General features: G+C 42.5%; 1 protein-coding gene and 1 long non-coding RNA gene across 11 annotated transcripts in view; one reads left to right on the forward strand and one right to left on the reverse strand.

Annotated features, from left to right (window-relative positions):
- LOC116480991 (cyclic AMP-dependent transcription factor ATF-7) overlaps positions 1-22,633 on the forward strand; it is a 117,734-nt gene that overhangs the window by 48,008 nt on the left and 47,093 nt on the right. The gene's annotated exons all lie outside the window — the stretch shown is intronic.
- Positions 1-22,633, reverse strand: part of LOC131380946 (uncharacterized) — a 52,239-nt gene that overhangs the window by 8,212 nt on the left and 21,394 nt on the right. The window lies entirely within an intron of this gene.

Raw genomic sequence — 22,633 nt, forward strand, 5'->3', positions numbered from 1 at the left:
AAATAGCTAGGACTATAGGTACATGCCAGGACACTTGGCTAATTTTGTTTATTTTTCATTGAGATGAGGTCTCACTATGTTGCCCAGGCTGGTCTCAAAACTCCTGGACACAAGCAATCCATCGCCGTGCTGGGATTATAGACGTGAGCCACACTGCATGTGGCCTTTCTTACTTCTGAAGAATTTTGCAGGATACAGAATTCTAGGCTGATAGGGTTTTCTCTCTTTGACTGTACTCTCTGCTTGCATGGTTTCTGAGAGGTTAGATGTAATTCTTGTTTTTGCCCCTCTGTAGGTAAGGTGATTTTCCCTCTGCCTTCTTTTAAGATGTTTCTCTTTCTCTTTGATTTTCTGAAGTTTGGATATGATATATCTAGGTGTAGGTTTTTGTTTGTTTGTTTTTTTGTCACTTAGCCTGCTTATTTTTCTTATGGTGTGGTGTCTGACATTGATTTGGGGGGACATTTTTAGTTATCGCTTTAGTTATTGTTTAGCAATACCAAATATTGTGTGTGTTTCTTTCTTTCTCCTATTATGCACTATTATACCTTTTGTATTTGTCCCACAGTTCTTGGATATTTTGTTGTTATTATTTTTTTTTTAGTTCTTCTTTTCTTAGCTTTTCAGTTTTGGAAGTTTCTATTGTCATATCCTCAAGTTCAGAGATTCTTTGTTTTTAGAGATAGGGTCTTACTATGTCACTATGTTGCCTAGGCTGGTCTCAAACTCCTGGGCTCAAGTGATCCTCCAATTTCAGCCTCCCAAGTAGCCGGAACTACAGACACATGCTATCATGCCCAGCTCAAGTTCAAAGATTCTTTGCTCAGCTATGTCCAGTCTACTATTGAGCCCATCATAGGCATTCTTCATTTCTTTTTTGTTTTTTGAGACAAATTCTCGCTTGGTCGCTCAGGCTGGAGTGCAGTGGCACGATCTCAGGTCCCTACAACCTCCACCTCTTGGGTTTAAGCAATTCTCATGCCTCAGCCTCCTGAGTAGCTGGGACTACAGGCGTGCACAACCATGCCCAACTAACTTTTGTATTTTTAGTAGAGACAGGGGTTTCACCATGTTGGCCAGGCTGGTCTTTAACTCCTGACCTCAAGTGATTCGCCCGCCTCAGCCTCCCAAAATGCCGGGGTTACAGGCATGAGCCACCGTGCCTGGCCGGGATTCTTCATTTTTGTTACAGTGTTTTTTATCTGTAGCGTTTCTTATTTATTTATGTATGTATTTTATAAAGAACAGAAATTTATTTTCTCACAGTTGTGGAAGCTAGGAAGTTCAAGATCAAGGTGCCAGCAGATTTGGTTATCTGGCAAGGGCTGCTCTCTGCTTCCAACATGGATGCTTCCAGCATCCTCCAGAGGAGAGGAACTCTGTGTCCTCACATGGCAGTTGGAGGAAAGGGTAAAGTGATGCCAAGTCTTTTGCCAAATCCTTTTATAAGGGTACCTAATGCCATTCATGAAGGCTGCATCCTCATGACTTAACCACATCCTAAACATTCTCTTAATAATGTTACGTTGGTGATTACGTTTCAACATGAATTTTGTAAGGGACAACATTGTTCAAACCATAGCACTAAGGAAGGTTGGGAGAGCTGCCAGAGGGAAGAACGGAGGGAGGGAAGGTTTGGTGGAGGGGTCCTAGGCTGCTGTGCTGTCTAAGGAGGTTGGTGAGGCTCTCAGTGCCAGGCCCACAGTCACTGGCTAAGAACAGTCCTTGAGAAGTATGGCATGGCACAAATACAACACTGGGAACATCAGCTCAGTAGGAAAGAGACCACATTTCCCCAAGAGTCCAGGTAATCCCCTCCCCTTACGTGGTATCTTTGTTTCCCAAATCTTGACCTCTTTTCTCAGAATCTCTGGGAATAACTTGGGCCAAGTTCAGGTTCTCTTAGCCCTCTAGATCCCTTCTGTCTTCATGATATATCCATAAACAAGGTGCACAGTCTTGGCTACAGCTTTTTAAAGAAGCAGAGTTACTTCCCTGGGTGTGTCCTCTGGTGTCTGTTAAGAGATGTCTTCAAGCTGAAGTCTTGCCCATACTCCCTGCACAAAAAAGCCTTCTCCCCTGAGTGTGCCTTCCAGTGCTTATCGTAGGATGATTTATACCTAATCCTTTGTCCATAACTCCTGGCATCTATAAGGCTTCTCTGCCAAGTGTGTTCTCTCATGCGCAGTTGACTTTTGGGTAAAGTCTTACCTACACTCCTTGCATACAAAAGACTTCTTCCCTGAGTGGGTTTTCTGATATGCAGTGAGAATTGCCTTCTATAAGAAGTCTTACCCACACTCCTTTCACGAGAAAGCCTTCTTCCGTGAGTGTGTCCTCTGGTACGTGAAGTGTGACCTATTTCTAAAGCCCCGCCCTCACTTATTGCACACATAGGACTTCCCTCCTGCATGTGTATTCTGGTGCAAGAGTAATGCTGACTCATCACTCCCTGCATATGAAAAACTAATGCTTGGAGTGTGCTTTTTTGTGTATGAATAGATTATTATTATTATTTTTTTTTTGGAGACTGCATCTCGCTGTTGCCCAGGCTGGAGTGCAGTGGTGCCATCTTGGCTCACTGCAACCTCCACTTCACAGGTTCAAGTGATTCTTCTGCCTTGGCCTCCCGAGTAGCTGGGATTACAGGCATGCACCACCACACTGGCTAATTTTTTTTTTGAGACGGAGTTTTGCTCTTGTTGCCCAGGCTGGAGTGCAATGGCGCAATCTCGGCTCACCGCAGCCTTCACCTCCTGGGCTCAAGCGGTCCTCCCACCTCAGCCTCCCAAAGTGCTGGAATTATAGGTGTGAGCCACCTTACTCGACCAGTACTCATCTATTTTTGAACTGCAGTTGACTATGGGTAACTGAAACCATGGAAAGTGAAACCATGGGTAAGGAGAGACTACTGTACTTTTCCCTTTCCCCCCGCCAAAAGCACAAGAAATTTCCCCTGATAGTCACCGTAAGAAGCTAGCAGACCTGGGAGAACCTGGAGGTAAAACTCACAACAGTGTGGGAGCTCCTCTGTGCCTGGGTCTCCCTGGCATTTTTAACTCTCAGACTTGTCCACACTTAGCCTCTAGCTTCATCAATTATAGTTCAGGTTTTCTTCCCCTGGCACTTGATTGTCATGCAGGTTTCAGCTCATGGGTTTCTGCTCCTTTAGGTTGTGATTCTCTGTATCTGCAAATTTGGGAAACAGCAGTTTGCCCTGTGAACTCATTTCTCTGATAGATCTATGAAGAGTTGTTAAGATTTTTCAGTTCAGCTTTTTATTTGTTGTTAGGATAGAGTGACAACTGTTATTCTAAGCTCTTCATATGCCAAGCCAAAAACCAGGAGTCTCAATCCTTTTGGTTTATGAATCAGAGTAAGAAATACATTTTACATTGCAACTTAAAACACTTTTTTTTTTTTTTTTTGAGATGGAGTCTGGCTCTGTATCCCAGGCTGGAGTGCAGTGGCACTGTCTCGGCTCACTGCAACCTCCATCTCTCGGGTTCAAGCGATTCTCCTGCCTCGGCCTGCCAAGTAGCTGGGACTACAGGCGTGAGCCACCGTGCCCAACCAAAACACATTTTTTATATAATAGAAATTAGAGAGCCATGTAATAGTATTCACCCTTATCTAATGTGATGTACTCTGTAGTTTCTTTTATTGTGGTGGTGATATTTCAGTGTGGATTTGTCTCCCTGCTCCTTTTTTTTTTTTTTTTTTTTTTTGAAGAGATGGAGTCTCACTGTGTTGCCCAGGCTGGACTCAAACTTCTGGGCTCAAATGATCCTCCCTTCTCAGTCTTCTGAGTAGCTGGGACTACAGGAGCACACCACTGTGCCTGGCTTTCCCTTTTAAAAAAATGCTGGTTACAGGGGTTTGTGGTTATGGGTATAATTGCTTGTAGTTTGTCACCTATTGTCTGTTATCTGCCTGCTCCTCTGCTGCTCTTATAATGGAGATAATTATGTTTAAATTATGAAAAGATAATATGTATATTAGTTTCCTGTAGGCGTTATAACAAATTACCACAAACTAGGTGGCTTGAAAGAAAAGAAATTTATTATCTCACAGTTTGGGAGGGCAAAAGCCCACCAAGTTATTAAAGAGGACCGTATCCTCCTGAGAAGGCTCTCTAGGAGAATCCTTTCCTTGCCTCTTCCAGCTTCTAGTTGCTGCCAGCATTTCTTGGCTTGTGGTTACATCACTTCAATCTCTATGTCTTTCTTCACATTGCCTTCTCCCCTCTGTGTGTATCTAATCTCCCTTTGCTGCTGTCTTATAAGGACACTTGTGATGGCATTGAGGGCCCATCTGGATAATCCTGTCATCTCAAAGCCCTTAATTTAATCACCATATAAGGTAACATTCACAGCTTCTAAGAATTAGGACATTGATATATCTTTGTGAGCTGTTATGGATTGAACTGAATTTTTATGGTGAAGTCTTAACCCCAGGTACCTTAAAATGTGACCTTATTTGGAAACAGGGTCATTGCAGATGGCATTAGTTAATATGAAGTCATACTGAAGTAAGGTGGCCCCTACTCCAATATGACTGGTGTCCTATAAAAAGAGGAAATTGGACATAGACACACACACACACACACACACACACACACACACACACACACAGGCAGAACACTGTGTGAAGATTGGATTTATGCTGCCACAAGTCAAGGAACGCCAAAGACTGCCAGCAAGCCAGAAGCTAGGAGAGGCATGAAACACATTCTCGCTGACATCCTTCAGAAGAAACCAACCCTGGTAACAGCTCTGGCCTCCAGAACTGAGAGATAATAAAGTTCTGTTTAAGCCACCTGGTATGTTGTATTTTGGCAGGACAGGTCTATACTGGAGGCATTATCGGCGTACTGTGGTTGAAATCTGCAATTGCTATACTGCAGTGAGTTGTTACCTAGAGGTGAGGACTGGAAGTTCCAACCTCTTAGCCCCTGCCTGACACCCATCAGTATTTTTAATGGCCTTTGTATTTTCCTCTCTCTCTTCTCTTCCCCTAGGCTGTTGTAATGTGATATGGAGGTTAATAGGATCCCATTAGCACTTCCTTGTTTGTCTACATTATGATATAATGGAGTGGCAGGTTCTATATAATTGGAACAATTTGTTACCATTTTAGACCATAATCAAAAATTGAACATGGGTTTTCCCAAATGTCTCTGGTGAGAGACTTAGTGCACACAAATCCCTTATAAAAATAAAATCAAGGCATTTGATTTTATTCTTTACATATCTGCCTGGTATCTCTAACCTTGAGGAAGCCTGGGGTCAGGTTTCCGGAAATTAGTCCATGAATAATTTTCTCAATTCAGTCAGACCCTCATAAGCCTTTGTGGGTTCAGTTCAATAAAAAATATTTGAATGGCCAGGCGCGGTGGCTCACACCTGTAATCCCTGCACTTTGGGAGGCCGAGGCATGCAGATCACAAGGTCAGCAGTTCCAGACCAGCCTGGCCAATATGGTGAAACCCCGTCTCTACCAAAAATACAAAAGTTAGCTGGGCATGGTGGCACACGCTGGTGGTCCTAGCTACTGAGGAGGCTGAGGCAGGAGAATTCCTTGAACGCGGGAGGCGGAGGTAGGTTGCAGTAAGCTGAGATCGCACCACTGCACTCCAGCCTGGGCAACAGAGCAAGACTCCATCTCAAAAAAAAATAAAAAAAAAATTTGAACATCTACAATGTGCCAAACAGCATGCTAGGTACTAGTGACAGAGAGATGTATAAGACAAGAAAGTATTCACTGCCTTATAGGAGAGTCAGACACATGAAAATGTAATTACATTCTAATATGATAAATATAATAATGTAAATATTTGCAAGTACTGAGAATTCTGGTAAACATCAGAGAAGGCTTCCTGGAGGAAATGATGCTTTAACAGGTTTTGAAAGGTAAATAGAATGTCCCAGAGAAAGAAGAGAAGAACATTCCACATATAAGAGAATAGCAGATGCAAGAGAATGAAACAGCATGATATGTTTAGAAAAAATGCAAGTAGTTGAATACTGTGATGGAGAGCAGCAGGAGATGAGGCAGGAATAAGACAATTTCCTCAGCTGCTGCTGTTCTTCTGTGCTGGATCACTATGACTGTCTAGAATTATGTGGATAAGTGTTACTGTTAGGCAGTGTAGATTCCTTTTTTATTTTTTTTAAGAGACATGGAGCCCTGCTCTGTCGCCCAGGCCAGAGTGCAGTGGCACAATCATAGCTTACTGCAGCTTCAAACACCTGGGCTCAAGAGAGCCTCCTTTCTCTCTCTCTTTCTCAGCCTCCCAAGTAGCTGGGACTATAGGCATGTGCCACCATGCTTGGCTACTCTTTAAATTTTTTAAGAGACAGGATTTCAATATATATAGCCCAGGCTTGTCTCAAATTCCTCAGGTGATCCTCCTGCCTCAGCCTCCCAAGTAGCTGGGATTACCAGCGTGAGCCACAGTGCTTAGCTGCAATTTCATTCTTTTCCCCTGCCTGCCTGCCTTCTTTTAGTGTAGACCTCTAGTCTGTGGCCAGCATTCTAAAAAATATCACTTATGGTTAGAAAGTAAACATCCAAAATTGAAGTTTTCCATTTGCCTGACTTTGTAAAAATAAAGATAGCTTATCAGAACTTTCCTGGTTAGACACAAAGATAATCAGATGAATACGTCAACAAATTATGGTAAGAATTTTTTGCTGCATTAAATTAAGATGGCAGGGCAGAATTAGAGCACTCGACTAGTTTATGGTTTATATAGAAGACCTGCCAAACTATTTGAGCCTTTATCGTTGCCTATTTCTTTACCAGGCTGCAACCTCTTCTGTGGTTTCTGAGTCCCTGGGCCCATAAGCTTTGATAGCTTGTTTAAAACAAAAGCTTAATACTGTATTTTGGTATTATTTTAAAGTGAGGGAAGGAGAGAGAGAGAAAGAGAGAGAATGTGTGCGTAATCTCCTTGTAAACTTGAACCAAGTTTAGAGATGGTTTTAGAGACGAGTGCATGTGAGCACGCGCATTCTTTCTCTCCTCCTCCTCACCTTCCAGTTATATATTTTCTTTTGGCTTGACTGTTACAGTACTAAATTGCATAAGGCCTTAAAGATCAGGGCAGGGTTTTTGTTATTGTGGTCTCAGTACTGACTTGTATGTGCTCTACTCTGAATGTATTGTAAGCACTCAAAATTTTAAAACTCCTGTATTATCAGGAAGTATTTACAGTATTGTTTTTCCACAGTGAAATTTTCAGCAGCTCAAGCCAAACCACAATGTAATAGGTTCATACTTTACACTCTGTAACTTTGTCCTTCCCACCCATTCGTGAGATCCAGGGATTGTAACACTTAATGTGTAGCAAATTAGAAGATAAAAGTATTTGAATGTTTTTCAAGGATTTTGTACCTCATAACATCCTAATAAGAATTTGGGGAGAGAGATGAGATTGAAAAATAGAAATGTATAATGTCAACAAGAACTTAATAGGGCTGTGTGATAATTATTTTGATTTAAAAATAACCTTTTCTTGCTTTGTTAAGAACTACAGTTATCCCTTTGGGGACTTTAATGGTACCCCAGCTAAGTGGCTACCTCTGGATAGGAGAATACTAAAAGGTCTACCATTAGGCAAGAGCTGTGGAGAAAGCAATTAGTCATGTAACTGACACAGGACCAGGCCTGGCTGAATTGCTGCTGGGATTTCTCTGCCTCCTAGGCACTGGTCCTTTAAAGTTTGTTGAGCATTTAATTCATCCAAGTAAGTAGCTGCCATCTAAGGAAAGATAATGGATCTCTCCTTGTTAATTCTTAAGCATAGTTCCCAAGAGTGCCCTGGAGTTTGATAAAAAGCCAAACATTAGGTATTGAGGAAGAGGGGCAGTGAGAAATAAGAAAATATGCTGCTCCAGTCTAAAACTCCATTCTTTAGTGAGGAGTGATCTTTAACTGCCCCAGTTTCCAAAGCAGCATTATAAGGTGCCACTCTCTTACGATCTTGTTCTTCCCAAAAGCCCAGTGTATAGCCATTGTTTCTAAGGAAGCTTGAGGCAATAGGTGATGATGAGATGGAATTTATTTGGTATATTATGTGAAAAAGAAAACAGAATTCTGCATTAGGATACAACTGATAAATATTCATGAAGATGTAGAATAAAATGCTTTCTTGTATATTCCATTTCTAAGTTCCTTAGATAGAAAATGAAGTAGAATCTATACATATTGAAAATCGTATACTGGTTAGGAATGGTTTCAGATACAAATACCTAACAGTAGCTTAAAACTGTGTGAACACAGGCCAGGCGCAGTGGCTCACGCCTGCGATCCCAGCACTTAGGGAGGCAGAGGCAGGCAGATCAGAAGGTCAGGAGTTAGAGACTAGCCTGACCAACATGGTGAAACCCCATCTCTACTAAAAATACAAAAATTAGCTGGGCATGGTGGCATGTGCCTATAATCCCAGCTACTCAGGAGGCTGAGGCAGGAGAATTGCTTGAACCTGGGAGGCAGAGGTTGCAGTGAGCCGAGATCATGCCATTGCACTCCAGCCTGGGCAAGAGAGCGAGACTCCATCTCAAAACAAAGCAAAAACAAAAAAAACCTGTGTCAACATTTGTAACACAAGGTGTCCACAATTAGGACTGTTTCAGCAGCTAAGCAAGTTTGTCAAGGGCCTAGGTTCTTTCTCTCTGCTGTACCATTTTTAGCTTTTACCTTTTAATCCTCTTTCCTGTTGCCTCACTATCAGAGGGTGGGAAAGAAATAAGGGGCAGGTAGCATCAGGAACTCTCTTGTTCTGGCTTTCCCTTTTATAAGGAGACAAAAGCCTTACATCAGAAGTGCCATCCTCCACCCACCCCACGCTGGATTTCATTGTCTTATTGGCCTGAACTGTGTGACAGGTTTAATACCAGCTGCATAGGAAAAAGGAATATCTCGCTTTTCAGCCTTTATAGTGAGGCAAGCAAGAGAAAATGGTTGAAAATGGGGGTTGGGTTAAGAAACGAATAATGTCTTCCTCAAACCTATTGCCCCTTCCCTTTCACTGCCTTACTCTCCCTTCTCCTAAGCAATCCAGTTATACAAGGCATTAATTGACAACAATCTTCTCAGGACTGATAGTTTATAGTTTATAGCTGATATACTTTGGCTGTATCCCCACCTAAATCTCACCTTGAATTGTAATAATCCCCATATATTGTGGGAGGGACCTAGTGGGAAGTAATTGAATCATGGGGGGCAGGTTTTTCCCATGCTGCTCTCGTGATAGTGAATAAATCTCACTAGATCTGATGGTTTTATAAAGGGGAGTTCCCCTGCACATGCTCTTCTTGCCTACCGCCATGTAAGATGTGACTCTGCTTCTCCTTTGCCTCCCGCCGTGATTGTGAGAACTCCCCAGCCATGTGGAACTGCGAGTCCATTAAACCTCTTTCCTTTATAAATTACCCAGTCTTGGGTGTGTCGTCATTAGCAGCGTGAGAACAGGCTAATACAATAGCCTTATTGAAAAAAGTCATAAGAGAGTACTATTAAAAAGAGAAGGGGGCCAGGCACAGGGGCTCACACCTGTAATCCCAAGCACTTTGGGAAGCCGAGGCAGGTGGATCACTTGAGGTCAGGAGTTCGAGACCAGCCTCGCCAATATGGTGAAACCCCATCTCTACTAAAACTATAAAAATTATTCGGGTGTGGTAGCACACACCTGTAATCCCAGCTACTCAGGAGGCCGAAGCACGAGAATCACTTGAACCTGGGAGGCAGAGGTTGCAGTGAGCCAAGATCATGCCACTATACTCCAGTCTGGGTGATGAAGTAAGACTCTGCCCCCCGCCACCCCCCAAAAAAAAAGAGAATGCGAGAGAAGAAAGATTAAAGAATTATACTTTCTGCTTGACTGTGGTGTTTAGGAATCACATAGCAGAAACTGAGATGACCAGGACTTTGGCTAAGTATATCTATACCTATGATGAGGTTATATTTCTCAATCCCATCAAATAATAAGTAACATTTGAAAACAAACAAACAAAAAACTAATCTTTTTTAACCCAAACTGATAAGAAATTATATTTACCACCCTCTTTCCTACATTGCCCAATCCCTGATGGAGTTGGCCTAAATGACCTTTGGAGCTCAGTTTCCTTTTTGCCGTGATTTATTGGGCACCTGCAACTTACTTGGCAGAAGACGTGACCCATGGGGCTCATGAATTTTCACATTTGTCAGGAGGAAGGAACAAGGAACCAAAATAGAAGCAAGTATTGCAATATGGCTGAGTACTTAAAACTTAAGCTACTTAGAGGAATAGTTATACCATTGGTCTGTATAATGTAAAACAGAGGTGTACAATCTTTTGGCTTCCCTGGGCCACATTGGAAGAAGAATTGTCTTGGGCCACACATAAAAATATACTAGCGCCAACAATAGCTGATGAGCTAAACAACAACAAAAAAAATCGCCAAAAAATCTGATAATGTTTTAAGAAAGCTTACGAATTTATGTTGGGCCATGTTGAAAGCCATTCTGGGCTGCGTGTGGTCTGCAAGCCGAAGGTTGGAAAAGTTGATGTAGAATAATAATGCATTGCTATTAAACCCAGATCATAACGATGAAGACCCAACAACTCAGTGTTGACTATGGGTTTAATATTCTTTTTCTGTTCCCCTCTAACTAGCTTGTTGATTTGATTGTAACATACTTTTCCTTTTGTCAGATACTGGAGCATACTATTTTTTAAAGGAGGAATCCAGTTCTTGACACTGTTTGACACCTACGAGATGCTCATATTCTGCCTGTAAAATTCAAATAATTGAGATCTTAAAAGAAAATGCTCAAAAGGATGTGGTTAAAATTACCACTAGTGGTTTGGAGAGTGAAGAAGGAACTTAAAAGGGAATGGCTTGTAAATTCACATTTTTTTGCACAAGATATTTTAGTTTAGTTTATATTTTGAAACAGAGTCTTGCTCTGTCGCCCAGGCTGGAATGCAGTTGTGCGATCTCAGCTCACTGCAGCCTCCACTTCCTGGGTTCAAGCGGTTCTTGTACCTCAGCCACCCAAGTAACTGGGATTATCAGGCGTGCACCACCATGTCCAGCTAATTTTTATATTTTTAGTAGAGACAGGGTTTTGCCATGTTGGCCAGGCTGGTCTCAAACTCCTAGCCTCAAGTGATCTGCCCACCTCAGCCTCCCAAAGTGCTGGATTACAGGCATGAGCCACCGCATCTGGCCACAGAGGGCATTTTAATTGGTAATAAAATTCAGTGCTGGAATCAGATACCCTAAGAAAGTTAATTGACCCACAAAGACCATGGCACCAGTGTCCTTTCATACAACAGCAGTGTAATTCTAGCATTGTCTTAGGTGCCTTTCTGTAATAAAGGGAATCTGGTGTCAAAAAAAGTAGGCAAGAGGATACACTAATTCTCACTGATTTGAAAAGTGAAATTTACTTTGCAAATGGAGTTGGAAAGCCATCAGATCTTTCTGAAAGTGTGCCATGTTAAGGTCTGAGAATCCAAGAGTGATAAAGCTTTTCAACAGTTACTCTTATGTCACTGTATAAAACTTTACCCAATCACTGAAGCAAGAATTTATTGAGTGCCAAACTGGGCAAGCCCAGAGGTGGGGTAGGTGAGAAGGATAAAAAATAAGTGTGAGACATGTTTTTAACCCTCTAGTAGTTTACAGTCTACTTTGTTTAAGACAGCCTTGTTCTGTTGCCCAGGCTGGAGTGCGATGGCGCAATCTTGGCTCACTGCAACCTCTGCCTCCAATTCAAGTGATCCTCCCACCTCAGCCTTCCTAGTTGGGACTACAGGCACATACCACCACACCTGGCTATTTTTTTTTTTTTTTTTTTTTTTTTTTTGGTAGAGGTGGGGTTTCACCTTGTTGCCCAGACTCAAACTCTTGGGGTCAAGTTTCACCTTGTTGCCCAGACTCAAACTCTTGGTCTCAAACTCTTGGGGTCAAGCAGTTCTCCCGCCTCAGCCTCCCAGAGTGCTGGGATTACAGGTGTGAGCCACTGCGCCTGTCCATACAGTCTACTTTAAAAAGATAAAAATTGTGAGACCATATAGACTAAAATTCTATATATATAATTATATAAATACATTTCCATTTGAATACTATACAAGTTCAAGAAAGATAGATCACTGAAGATTGGAGTCATTAGAGAAGCTTTCAAAAAGCTATTAGATTTCAGCTGGGCCTAGAAAAATGGTAGGATTCCAATAAACAATGGAGAGAGGAACACATGTCAAGGAATATGGGAATATGTGTGGAGGCACAAAATTGAAAACAAATAGACTTTGCAGATCAATAAGAGACTGACCTGGGTAGAAGGTGTTAGTAGAAGAATAGGAGAAAATAAAATCATAAACAAGGACAAGAGGACAGAAAGGTAATGTATTTTACATTCCTTTAAAATCTCTTTTGGGAATGATTTCAAACCCATCCTGCCCTCAAGAGTCAAATCCTTCCTAATGATTTAAATCCCCATTGCTGCCATTTTGTCTTTTTCCTGTTGTTACAATTTTTGAAATTCTATTTGTTTCTTACTCTGATTTTCTTGCATCCTTGGATTAGGGTATTCTTGGTCCTGACTGGGCCCAGCCTCTGGTTCCGTAGGAAAAAGCTGGTGTTTAAGATAGATACCAACTCTCCTTTTGGATATGGATGATGAAAATTGTCCCACCGTTGCACACATGGGCGAAATTTTTTTTTTTTTTTTTTTTTTTTTTTTTGAGATGAGGTTTCGCTCTTGTCCCCCAGGCTGGAGTGCAGTGGCATGATCTCGGCTCACCGGCCTCCTGGGTTCAAGTGATTTTCCTGCCTCAGCCTCCCGAGTAGCTGAGATTACAGGTGCATACCACCACACCCAGCTAATTTTTTGTATTTTTTAAGTAGAGACGGGGTTTCACCATGTTGGCCAGGCTGGTCTCAAATTCCTGACCTCAGGTGATCCGCCCGCCTCGGCCTCTCAAAGTGCTGGGATTACAGGCGTGAGCCACCGCACCCGGCCCACATGGGCAAAAGTTTTGTAGGTTGGGGTTGCTTTGTAGCACTTTAGTGAGACGTGCTAGTTGGCATTTACTCAACAAATATTAAGCACCTACTGTGTACAGATACTGTTCTAGGTGCTTGGGATTTGTCCATGAACAAGCAAATGGAGAGATCCTTGTTCTTGAGGAGCTTACATTCTAGCAGCAGCATGGCAGCTAGACCAACTATCAAATAATATCTCTGCTTTCAAAATTCCTTTTCTTTATACGGTGGACTTATTTGTTAAGCTGCCAGAATCTTTAAGATATTCCAACAGCCTTCCCAAAACAGAAAATTCCTCAATCCATAGACAAATGAATTTACCTTAGGTACAGTTTGGTGGGTTGTCCCCGCTCCTCTGTTTAGTTTGTCCTCCTTCATTCCCCTGACAACATTTTATCTTTGAGTATTTTGGGGGAAAGTTTTCTGTTCTTGTTTTTCCTCTATAAATTATCTCACTCACACATGCAGCATATGAGCTACTGTTGCTGTGGTTGTATTTTATTTGTTAAACAATCCTGTACTTTGAATGATTCATTTAAGAGCCATGAAACATTCAAAGCAGGATGTGTGACTCGCATAGCAAACAGTAGCATCTTTTTTTCCTTTTTATTTATTTATTTATTTATTGCCCATCATTGGCTAAACATCTTGAAGTAGAGAGCAGGAGCCTAGGATTGACCAAGGTAGAAATGAAAGTTATGTTTGGTTTGAAGTATGTGTGTATTTAATCCCTTCCTTCGTCTCCCTTTCCCTGCTTTCCCAAACTTAAATGATGTCTGACATTGGGAACAGAAGCACTGCAGTGAGGGCAAGAAGCCTTGTCAAGACTTTTACAGATCTTCCAGTTTCTTCTTTCAGAATATGTGATCAGTTGAAGTGATTAACTAAATAGTGTTCAAAAAAAAGATCAGTTATTTCTTCCTTCACCTGCTCAACACCAGTATCACTGTATTCTAGAACTTACTCCTCATAGTTTTTCTCAAGTTTTCTATGACTTTTTTTTTTTTTTAAAGAGACAGAATCTTACTCTGTTGACCAGGATGGAGTGCAGTGGTGCTGTCTTCTATGACTTTTTCATACTATTTTCTTTCATCAAAATACGCCCCCAAGTATATGGGCGCAGATAAACCCAACTCTTTGGAAGGCTGAGGTGGGATGATCGCCTGAGGCCAAGAGTTTGCAATCAGCCTGGGCAACATAGCAACACCCTATCTCTAAAGTAAACAAAACAATAGTCCATGGTGGTGCGAACCTGTAGTCCCAGCTACTTGGTAGGCTGAGGTGGGAAGATTGCTTGAGTCCAAGAGTTTGAGGTTACAGTGATCTATGATCACATCACTGCACTCCAGCCTGAGCTACAGAGTGAGACCCTGTCTAAAAAAAAAGAAAAGGAAAAAAAAAACCAAGCCCAAGTATAGATACTGAATTAAAAGAAAGCAATTCTGTCCATGAAGTACTGCCAAACCCAGAAACTTTGGAGAAAAGGGGTAGTTAGGTTTCAGCATAAATTACTTTTCAGACTATCACAAATGTAAACTCAGTTCCTTGTATTATTTCTTGACAGTTTACGCACTCAGGGCTCATTTCCTAATAACTAAAGAGTTCTGATTGTCTTCTTCCCCCAGTCTACTCTTCTAAAACAAGGAAAGGGACATGAATTCATCAATAGGTCAGGATATTAAGAGCATTTTTAAATGTGAGGCAAATCCTCATGAAAACGGGTGCTGTGGCGGCCAAAAGCAACATTTCAGGAATGTATCTGGCTAGGAGTTGAGTGCATATTGCAGAGAAATTTCATCGGTCACAATGCTTTACCAAGGAGTTAGCTTGAAACCGTTAGATTCCTAATCCTCGTATGCTTGTGCCTGGCTCAGAGTCAAAGGGCAAAAATTTAGTTTTAGTTTGGCCTTACGTCTCATTTGCTCTGAGCCTTCTTTTTGGGTCTGTTCAGTGCTGCTATTTCAAAATACGTCTAGAGAATAGGTTAAATGAGGTTAGGAAAAGAACTGCAGTATCTCTAGGCATTTACTGCTTAGAATTATCCTGCAAAAAAAAAATGTCACTTTTTACTATAATACTTGTCTCTCTTGAAATTTAAAAAAGTAAAGAGGAGGCCGGGCGCAGTGGCTCACGCTTGTAATCCTAGCACTTTGGGAGGCCGAGGCGGGCGGATCACGAGGTCAGGAGATCGAGACCACGGTGAAACCCCGTCTCTACTAAAAATACAAAAAATTAGCCGGGCGTGGTGGCGGGCGCCTGTAGTCCCAGCTACTCGGAGAGGCTGAGGCAGGAGAATGGCGTGAACCCAGGAGGCGGAGCTTGCAGTGAGCCGAGATTGGGCCACTGCACTCCAGCCTGGGCGACAGAGCGAGACTCCGTCTCAAAAAAAAAAAAGTAAAGAGGAGGCCAGGCGCGGTGGCTTATGCCATAATCCCAGCATTTTAGGAGGCCAAGGCGGGTGGATCATGAGGTCAGGAGTTCAAGACCAGCCTGGCCAACATGGTGAAACCCTGTCTCTACTAAAAACACAAAAAATTAGCCGGGTGTGGTGGCAGGTGCCTGTAATTCCAGCTACTCGGGAGGCTGAGGCAGAAGAATCACTTGAACCCAGGAGGCAGAGGTTGCGGTGAGCCGAGATCACACCATTGCACTCCATCCAGCCTGGGCAACAAGATCGAAACTCCATCTCAATAAATAAATAAATAAAATTTTTAAAAAGTAAAGAGGAGGGAACTAGTTGAATATGTGCTGTGTCCAAGGTACTGTACTGTCTTACATAATTATTTCACTTAAAAGCTTAAGAAAACAGGGATATATGGGAGGCTTCTGTGATGTCTGAAATGTTTCATGTCTTGAACTGGGTAGTGATTACACAGGTATATGCAAATTTAAAAATTAAAAATTCATTGAGATGTACACTAAGGATTTTTGCATTTTCTTTTTTTTTTTTTTTTTTTTTTGAGACGGAGTCTCACTCTGTCGCCCAGGCTGGAGTGCAGTGGCATGATCTTGGCTCACTGCAACCTCCTGAGTAGCTGGGACTACAGGCACGTGCCTCCACACCCAGCTAATTTTTGTATTTCTTGTAGAGACAGGATTTCACCGTGCTGGCCAGGCTGGTCTCGATCTCCTGACCTCAAGTGATCTGCCCACCTCTGCCTCCCAAAGTGCTGGGATTAAGGGTGTGAGCCACTGCACCCAGCCCATTTTCTGTATTTTATACCTCAGTCTTAAAAGGACCAGGCATGGTGGCTTATGCCTATAATCCCAGCACTTTGGAAGGCTGAGACAGGAGGACTGCTTTTGAGCCCATGAGTTTGAGACCAGCCTGGGCAACATAATGGGACCCCCATCTCTAAAAAAAAGAAAAAAGAAAAAGAAAAAAGTAAAAAAATCTGAAGACTATTCATTGAGATTTATTCCTTATTTACAGTTTCCACCATCTGTGTTCTTCTTCAGGTCATTCCTTTTTTTTTTTTTTTTTTAAACAGATACAAGGTCTTACGATGTTGCCCAGGCTGGTCTTGAACTCTTGGGCTCAAGCCATCCTCCCACCTCGGCCTCCCAGAGTGTTGGGGTTACAGGTGTGAGCCACTGCACCCAGCCCATCCTAACTCTTTACTTAGCTCTGTTCGTTTAGTAAGTTTGTGAGGAGGAAGGATTCTAGATTCTCCTATTACAGAAGGATAGGTGAGAGTAAAACTTACTAGAAATGGAAAGAGTTTTTACCAAAGATGTCTCATAGAAAGTTCATTGTTAATAGGAAATGTACTTTCCCTGTCCATTCTAGAGGTAGTATCAGTTTTCAGATTGACTTCCTCATAGTCCTGACATTCTATTTTATGCTTCTTAGTATTTCTTAAACGAAAAGAATCTTCTTTCTTGCTATGTTTTTTCTTCATAAGGGAGTAAAAATCAAAAGTAGCCAAAATTGGTTTGATTAGCTTCTTCTATATTATCTTTTTGTTACTAACAAGGCAGTGCATGAGAATTCCATTCAGTCTGTTCTCCCAAATACAGTGCCTTCTGTCTCCATCTTCCTAATTTCCCTATCCTAAGTATTTACAGATCTGGAGTCCATCAGCCATTTTATGAAACAAGGCTGGAAGTTTTTTGCCTGTCCTTTTTTTCTTCCAAGTTTCAGGTTTAAAAACGTGTTGGCAGTTTGGAAAAGGAAACTAAAAAGCAGCTTTTTTTCTTATTTCTTTTTCTCTTCCCCTGTTACTCTGTATCAGGGTTTCTCAACAAACACAACTGATATTTTGAGTTATGCAATTCTTTGTTTTGGGAGGCTGTCCTGTGCACCATACAATATTTATCAGCATCTCAGGCCTCTACCTTCTAGAGGCCAGTAGCATCCTCCCAGATGTGACAAACAAAAATGTCTCCAAACATTGTCAAATGTCCCATGGGGGACAGAGTTACCTCTGGTTGAGAACCACTGTCACATACTCTAAACTGCATTTAAAGAAAATGGATTTAGGGAGGAAGATTTAAGATTGGTACATGATTAAAATTCCCGTGGGATCTTGGAGCATATTATCTAGATTAGAGCTGTCCAGAAGAAATATAATGCAAACCACAAATGTGAGCCACATACGTAAGTTTTAATTTTCTAGTAGCTACATTAAAAAGTGAAAGTAAACAAATGAAACTAATTGTAATAATATATTTTATTTAACCTGGTATATCCAAAATAGTATTATTTTGACGTGTAATCAACATAAAAATTATTAACAAGATATTTTACTGAGTCTTTGAAATCCAGTGTGTGTTTTTATTTTCAGTACATTTCAATTCAGACTAGCCACATTGCAAGTACTCAATAGCTATGTGTGGCTAGTCGCTACCATATCAGATAGTGCAGATCTAGATGATCTTAGTCTTCAGATGGGGGTGCAAATTAGTCTTGGCATAAAGGAGAGGAGAGAAACTGTCCTGATTTTGTATTAAGCCTTCTGCTGTCTTGGAGATGGTTATTATATTTACTCTACAGTGAGGGCAAGTGTGTTCCCTGAGTGAGTGGCTATTTGCCAAAACCTTAGACATGGGTAATGCCAAAGAACAAAGGAAGATCCTTTAAGGGTATTAACAAATGAGGGGCTGGGCATGGTGGCTCACACCTGTAAATCCCCACACTTTGAAAAGCCAAGGCTGGCAGATCACTTGGGCTCAGGAGTTCAAGACCAGCCTGGGCAACATGGTGAAACCCCGTCTCTACAAAAAATACAAAAATTGCCTGAACATGGTGGTGCATGCCTGTAGTCCCAGCTACTCGGGAGGCTGGGGTGGGAGGATTGCGTAAGTCTGGAGGGCAGAGGTTGCAATGAGCCAAGATCGTGCCATTGCACTCCAGCCTGGGCAACAGAGCAAGACCCTGTCTCAGACAAATAAGAAAACAAATAAGGGAACTAGATTTTTTAATGGGGAATAATTTAAAAAGGAAATATTTTGGGGAGTCCCTTCACCCATTTTAATTAAATAGAATATATTTTTACTTAAGTCAAGATTTTTATCACTTAGTAACACTTTAGCTATTTTTAGCCAGGCACAATGGTGTGCACCTATAGTTCCAGCTACTCAGGAAGCTGAGGCAGGAGACTCATTTGGGCCCAGGAGTTCAAGAACAGCCTGGGCAACATAATGAGATCCCATCTTATTAAAAAAACTATGATAATAATTTTAGCTATTTTAATTGAGAAATTGCTTTCAGAGGGATGGTTTCCTATGCATGAAGTTTATGACTAATCTAGAGAATTTCTTTTTTTCTTATAGGGGTCCATCCCACCCTTACCTTGCCATGAGTGAGGGCACACCAAGCACCCACAGCCCCCTGGCTTAGGCCCACTCACCCCAGCTGTGGCCAAGGACAGGAAAACTGGGACTCAGTATTCTAGAGAATTTCTGAAGTGTTAACTCTCAATAAATGAGAGAAAATATAAGGACTATATAAAACATAGCCAGATTAGCAGTCACTTTGGCTTTTTTTTCATTGTTTTTTTGAGACAGTCTTGCTCTTGTTACCCAGATTGGAGTGCAATGGCACGATCTTGGCTCACTGCAACCTCCACCTCCTGGGTTCAAGCCATTCTGCACCTGGCCTGGCGATCACTTTGACAGAAAGCTTCAGTAAACTTTTATTCTCCCCCTAGGCATATAAGATAAGAATTGTATTAGAAATAGGTTTCGCCATGTTGCCCTGGCTGGTCTCGAACTCCCGCGCTCAAGCGATCCACCTGCCTCGGCATCCCAATGTGCTAGAGTTACAGGCATGCGCCACCATGCCCAGCCTAGAGTAATATTTTTAAATTCATGAAATACATAGAATTACAAAAGAAACTAATGATATTATAATATGGTTTTTAAAAATATATGATAAAAAGGCCAGGCCACTGCACCGGCCAACATTATAAGTACATTTTGAAAACTTACAGCCCTGCATAATCTACTACTTGTCATATCTCCTTAAAATTGTATTTTTTGGCTGGGTGCAGTGGCTCACATCTGTAATTCCAGCATTTTGGGAGGTCGAGGCAGGTGGATCACCTGAGGTCGGGAGTTCAAGACCAGCCTGGCCAACATGGTGAAATCCCGTCTCTACTAAAAATACAAAAATTAGCCAAGTGTGGTAGTGGGCACCTGTAATCCCAGCTATGCAGGAGGCTGAGACAGGAGAATCGCTTGAACCCGGGAGGTGGAGGTTGCAGTGAGCTGAGATTGTGCCATTGGATTCCAGCCTGGGCAACAAGAGCAAAACTCTGTCTCAAAAAAAAAAAAAAAAAAAGGCGAGGCACAATGGCTCACACCTATAATCCTAGCACTTTGGGAGGTCAAGGCAGGCGGATCACCTGAGGTCGGGAGTTTGAGACCAGCCTGACCAACATGTAGAAACCCCTTCTCTATCAAAAATACAAAATTAGCCAGGCGTGGTGACGCATGCCTGTAATCCCAGCTACTCGGAAGGCTGGGGCAGGAGAATCACTTGAACTCGGGAGATGGAGGTTGCAGTGAGCTGAGATCGTGCCCTTGCACCACTGCACTCCAGCCTGGGCAACAGAGCGAGACTCTGTCTCACAAAAAAAAAAAAAAAAATTATATTCTTTTCTTCTTTATAAACTAGGTTCTGCTTATTTCCTTTTACCGAATACCTGGCAATCCCAGGCCCTCTACAGTGACTTGTTTAACCTACAAATATCATACCCCTGGTTAATACACTATTCCTCCTTCCCCCAAACCCTCACTCTTTTTTTTTTTTTTTTTTTTTTTGAGATGGAGTTTCACTGTCGTTGCCCAGGCTGGAGTGCAATGGCACGATCTCGGCTCACTGCAACCTCCGTCTCCCTGGTTCAAGCGATTTTCCTGCCTCATCCCTAGCCCCCCGAGTAGCTAGGAGTATAGGCATGTGCCACCATGCCCGGCTAATTCTGTATTTTTAGTAGAGATGGGGTTTCATCATGTTTCATCATCATAGTCTGGTCTCGAACCCCTGACCTCAGGTGATCCACCTGCCTCAGCCTCCCAAAGTGCTGGGATTACAAGCATGAGCCACCACGCCCGGCCACTTTTTTCTTATGGAAACATCTGTAACTGAAAAAGATGGTGCCTGGAGTTTACCAACAATAGAGAAAACTAAAGTTCTTGGCTAAATTTTTCCACATTTTATTCAGTTTTTGTCCTAGATCAATCAGAAACCACTGAGGCTGTCTTTTTTTTTTTTTTTTTTTTTTTTTGAGACAAGGTCTTCTGTCGCCCAGGCTGGAGCTCAGTGGTGGGGTCTCGGCTCACTGCAAACTCCAACTCCCAGGTTCAAGCAATTCTTGTGCCTCAGTATCCCAAATAGGTGGGATTACAGGCACCCGCCACCATGCCCAGCTAATTTTTGTGTTTTTTGTAGAGATGGGGTTTTGCCATGTTGGTCATGCTGGCCTCGAACTCCTTACCTTAAGAGATCCACCCGCCTAGGCCTCCCAAAGTGCTGGGATTACAGGCATGAGCCACCACGCCTGGCCCTTTTTTGAGAAAGGGTCTCACTGGAGTACAGTGGTGTAATCATGACTCACTAAAGCCTCAACCTCCTGGGCTTCCCCCACCTCAGCCTCCTGAGCAGCTGGAACTACAGGTGAGCATCACCACACCCAGCTAATTTAAAAATTTTCTGTTGCTGGGCATGGTGGCTCATGCCTGTAATCCCAGCACTTTGGGAGGCCAAGGTGAGTGGATCAACTGAGGTCAGGAGTTCAAGACCAGCCTGACCAATATGGTGAAACCCCGTCTCTACTAAAAATACAAAAATTAGCTGGGCATGGTGGCATGCGCCTGTAGTCCCAGCTACCCAGGAGGCTGAGACAGGAGAATTGCTTGAACCTGGGCAGCAGAGGTTGCAGTGAGCGGAGATTGCGCCACTGCACTCCAGCCTGGGCGACAGAGCAAGACTCCGTCTCAAAAATAAATAAATAAATAAAAATAAAAAATTTTTATATAGAAATGGGGTTTTGCCAGATTACCCAGTCTGGTCTTGAACTCCTGGGCTCAAGCAATCTGTCCACTTCAGCCTCCCAAAGTGCTGCAATTACAGGCATGAGCCATCACAACCAGCCTAGGATTTTGGATCTTAAATTGGCTTTAGTTGTAAATTCAGGTAAAATAAAGTAGTAGAAACAGTTTGGTATTGCTTTCCTGACAGGTAGGAGCTGGATGGGGCCAACTCCCCTGTATTTTGTTTGCAGTCCAGAAGAGCTGTGGAAAAGAAGGCTAAACGTATAGTATTTGGTGAGAAGTATACACGTGATGAAGAAAGTAAAAAGAGACAACTAACCAATCACCATTTTTAGAAGCAAAAAGACAAATAGAACCATGTTGCAGAACCTCACTGTGAAGGAGTTGTGGAAAACTGCAGCATCCGGGCTGTTACTGTGTTGCAGGCATGTTTTAATGAAGGAATATGGCCAGGAGCCTCAAAGGGACTTTTGAGAATATTATTGTTTTGAATTACTGCTGTTCATCTGTTCCCTTCACTCTCCCCTTTTTTTTTTTTTTTTTTTTTTCGAGACGGAGTCTCACTCTTTCACCCAGGCTGGAGTGCGGTGGCGCGATCTCCGCTCACTGCAAGCTCCGCCTCCCGGGTTCACGCCATTCTCCTGCCTCAGCCTCTCCGAGTAGCTAGGACTACAGGCGCCCGCCACCACGCCCGGCTAATTTTTTGTATTTTTAGTAGAGACGGGGTTTCACCGTGGTCTCGATCTCCTGACCTCGTGATCCACCCGCCTCGGCCTCCCAAAGTGCTGGGATTACAAGCGTGAGCCACCGCGCCCGGCCACTCTCCCCTTTTTAAGAAGGGGTGGGAGCATAAATTATTGTCCAGTAACCCTATTTTACTTAGTCATAAACTGGATGGACTTAGCCCACTTTTCTTCATTGTCCTTTCACCCAAATCCCAAACAAATAAAATCTCTATACCATCTCCCTTTCTCTTCCCTCATCCTGCCTACAGGCTCCTCCCTACCCCTAAAAAAAATATTTTTTGCTGGCATTTTTATTCTACCATTATATAGTCATCAGCATTGTACTGGCCTTTTTATGGCTGATGGAGCCCA

Source organism: Hylobates moloch, unplaced genomic scaffold (assembly GCF_009828535.3).
Source record: "Hylobates moloch isolate HMO894 unplaced genomic scaffold, HMol_V3 SCAFFOLD_13, whole genome shotgun sequence".
In the NCBI taxonomy this organism is placed as follows: Eukaryota; Metazoa; Chordata; class Mammalia; order Primates; family Hylobatidae; genus Hylobates; species Hylobates moloch.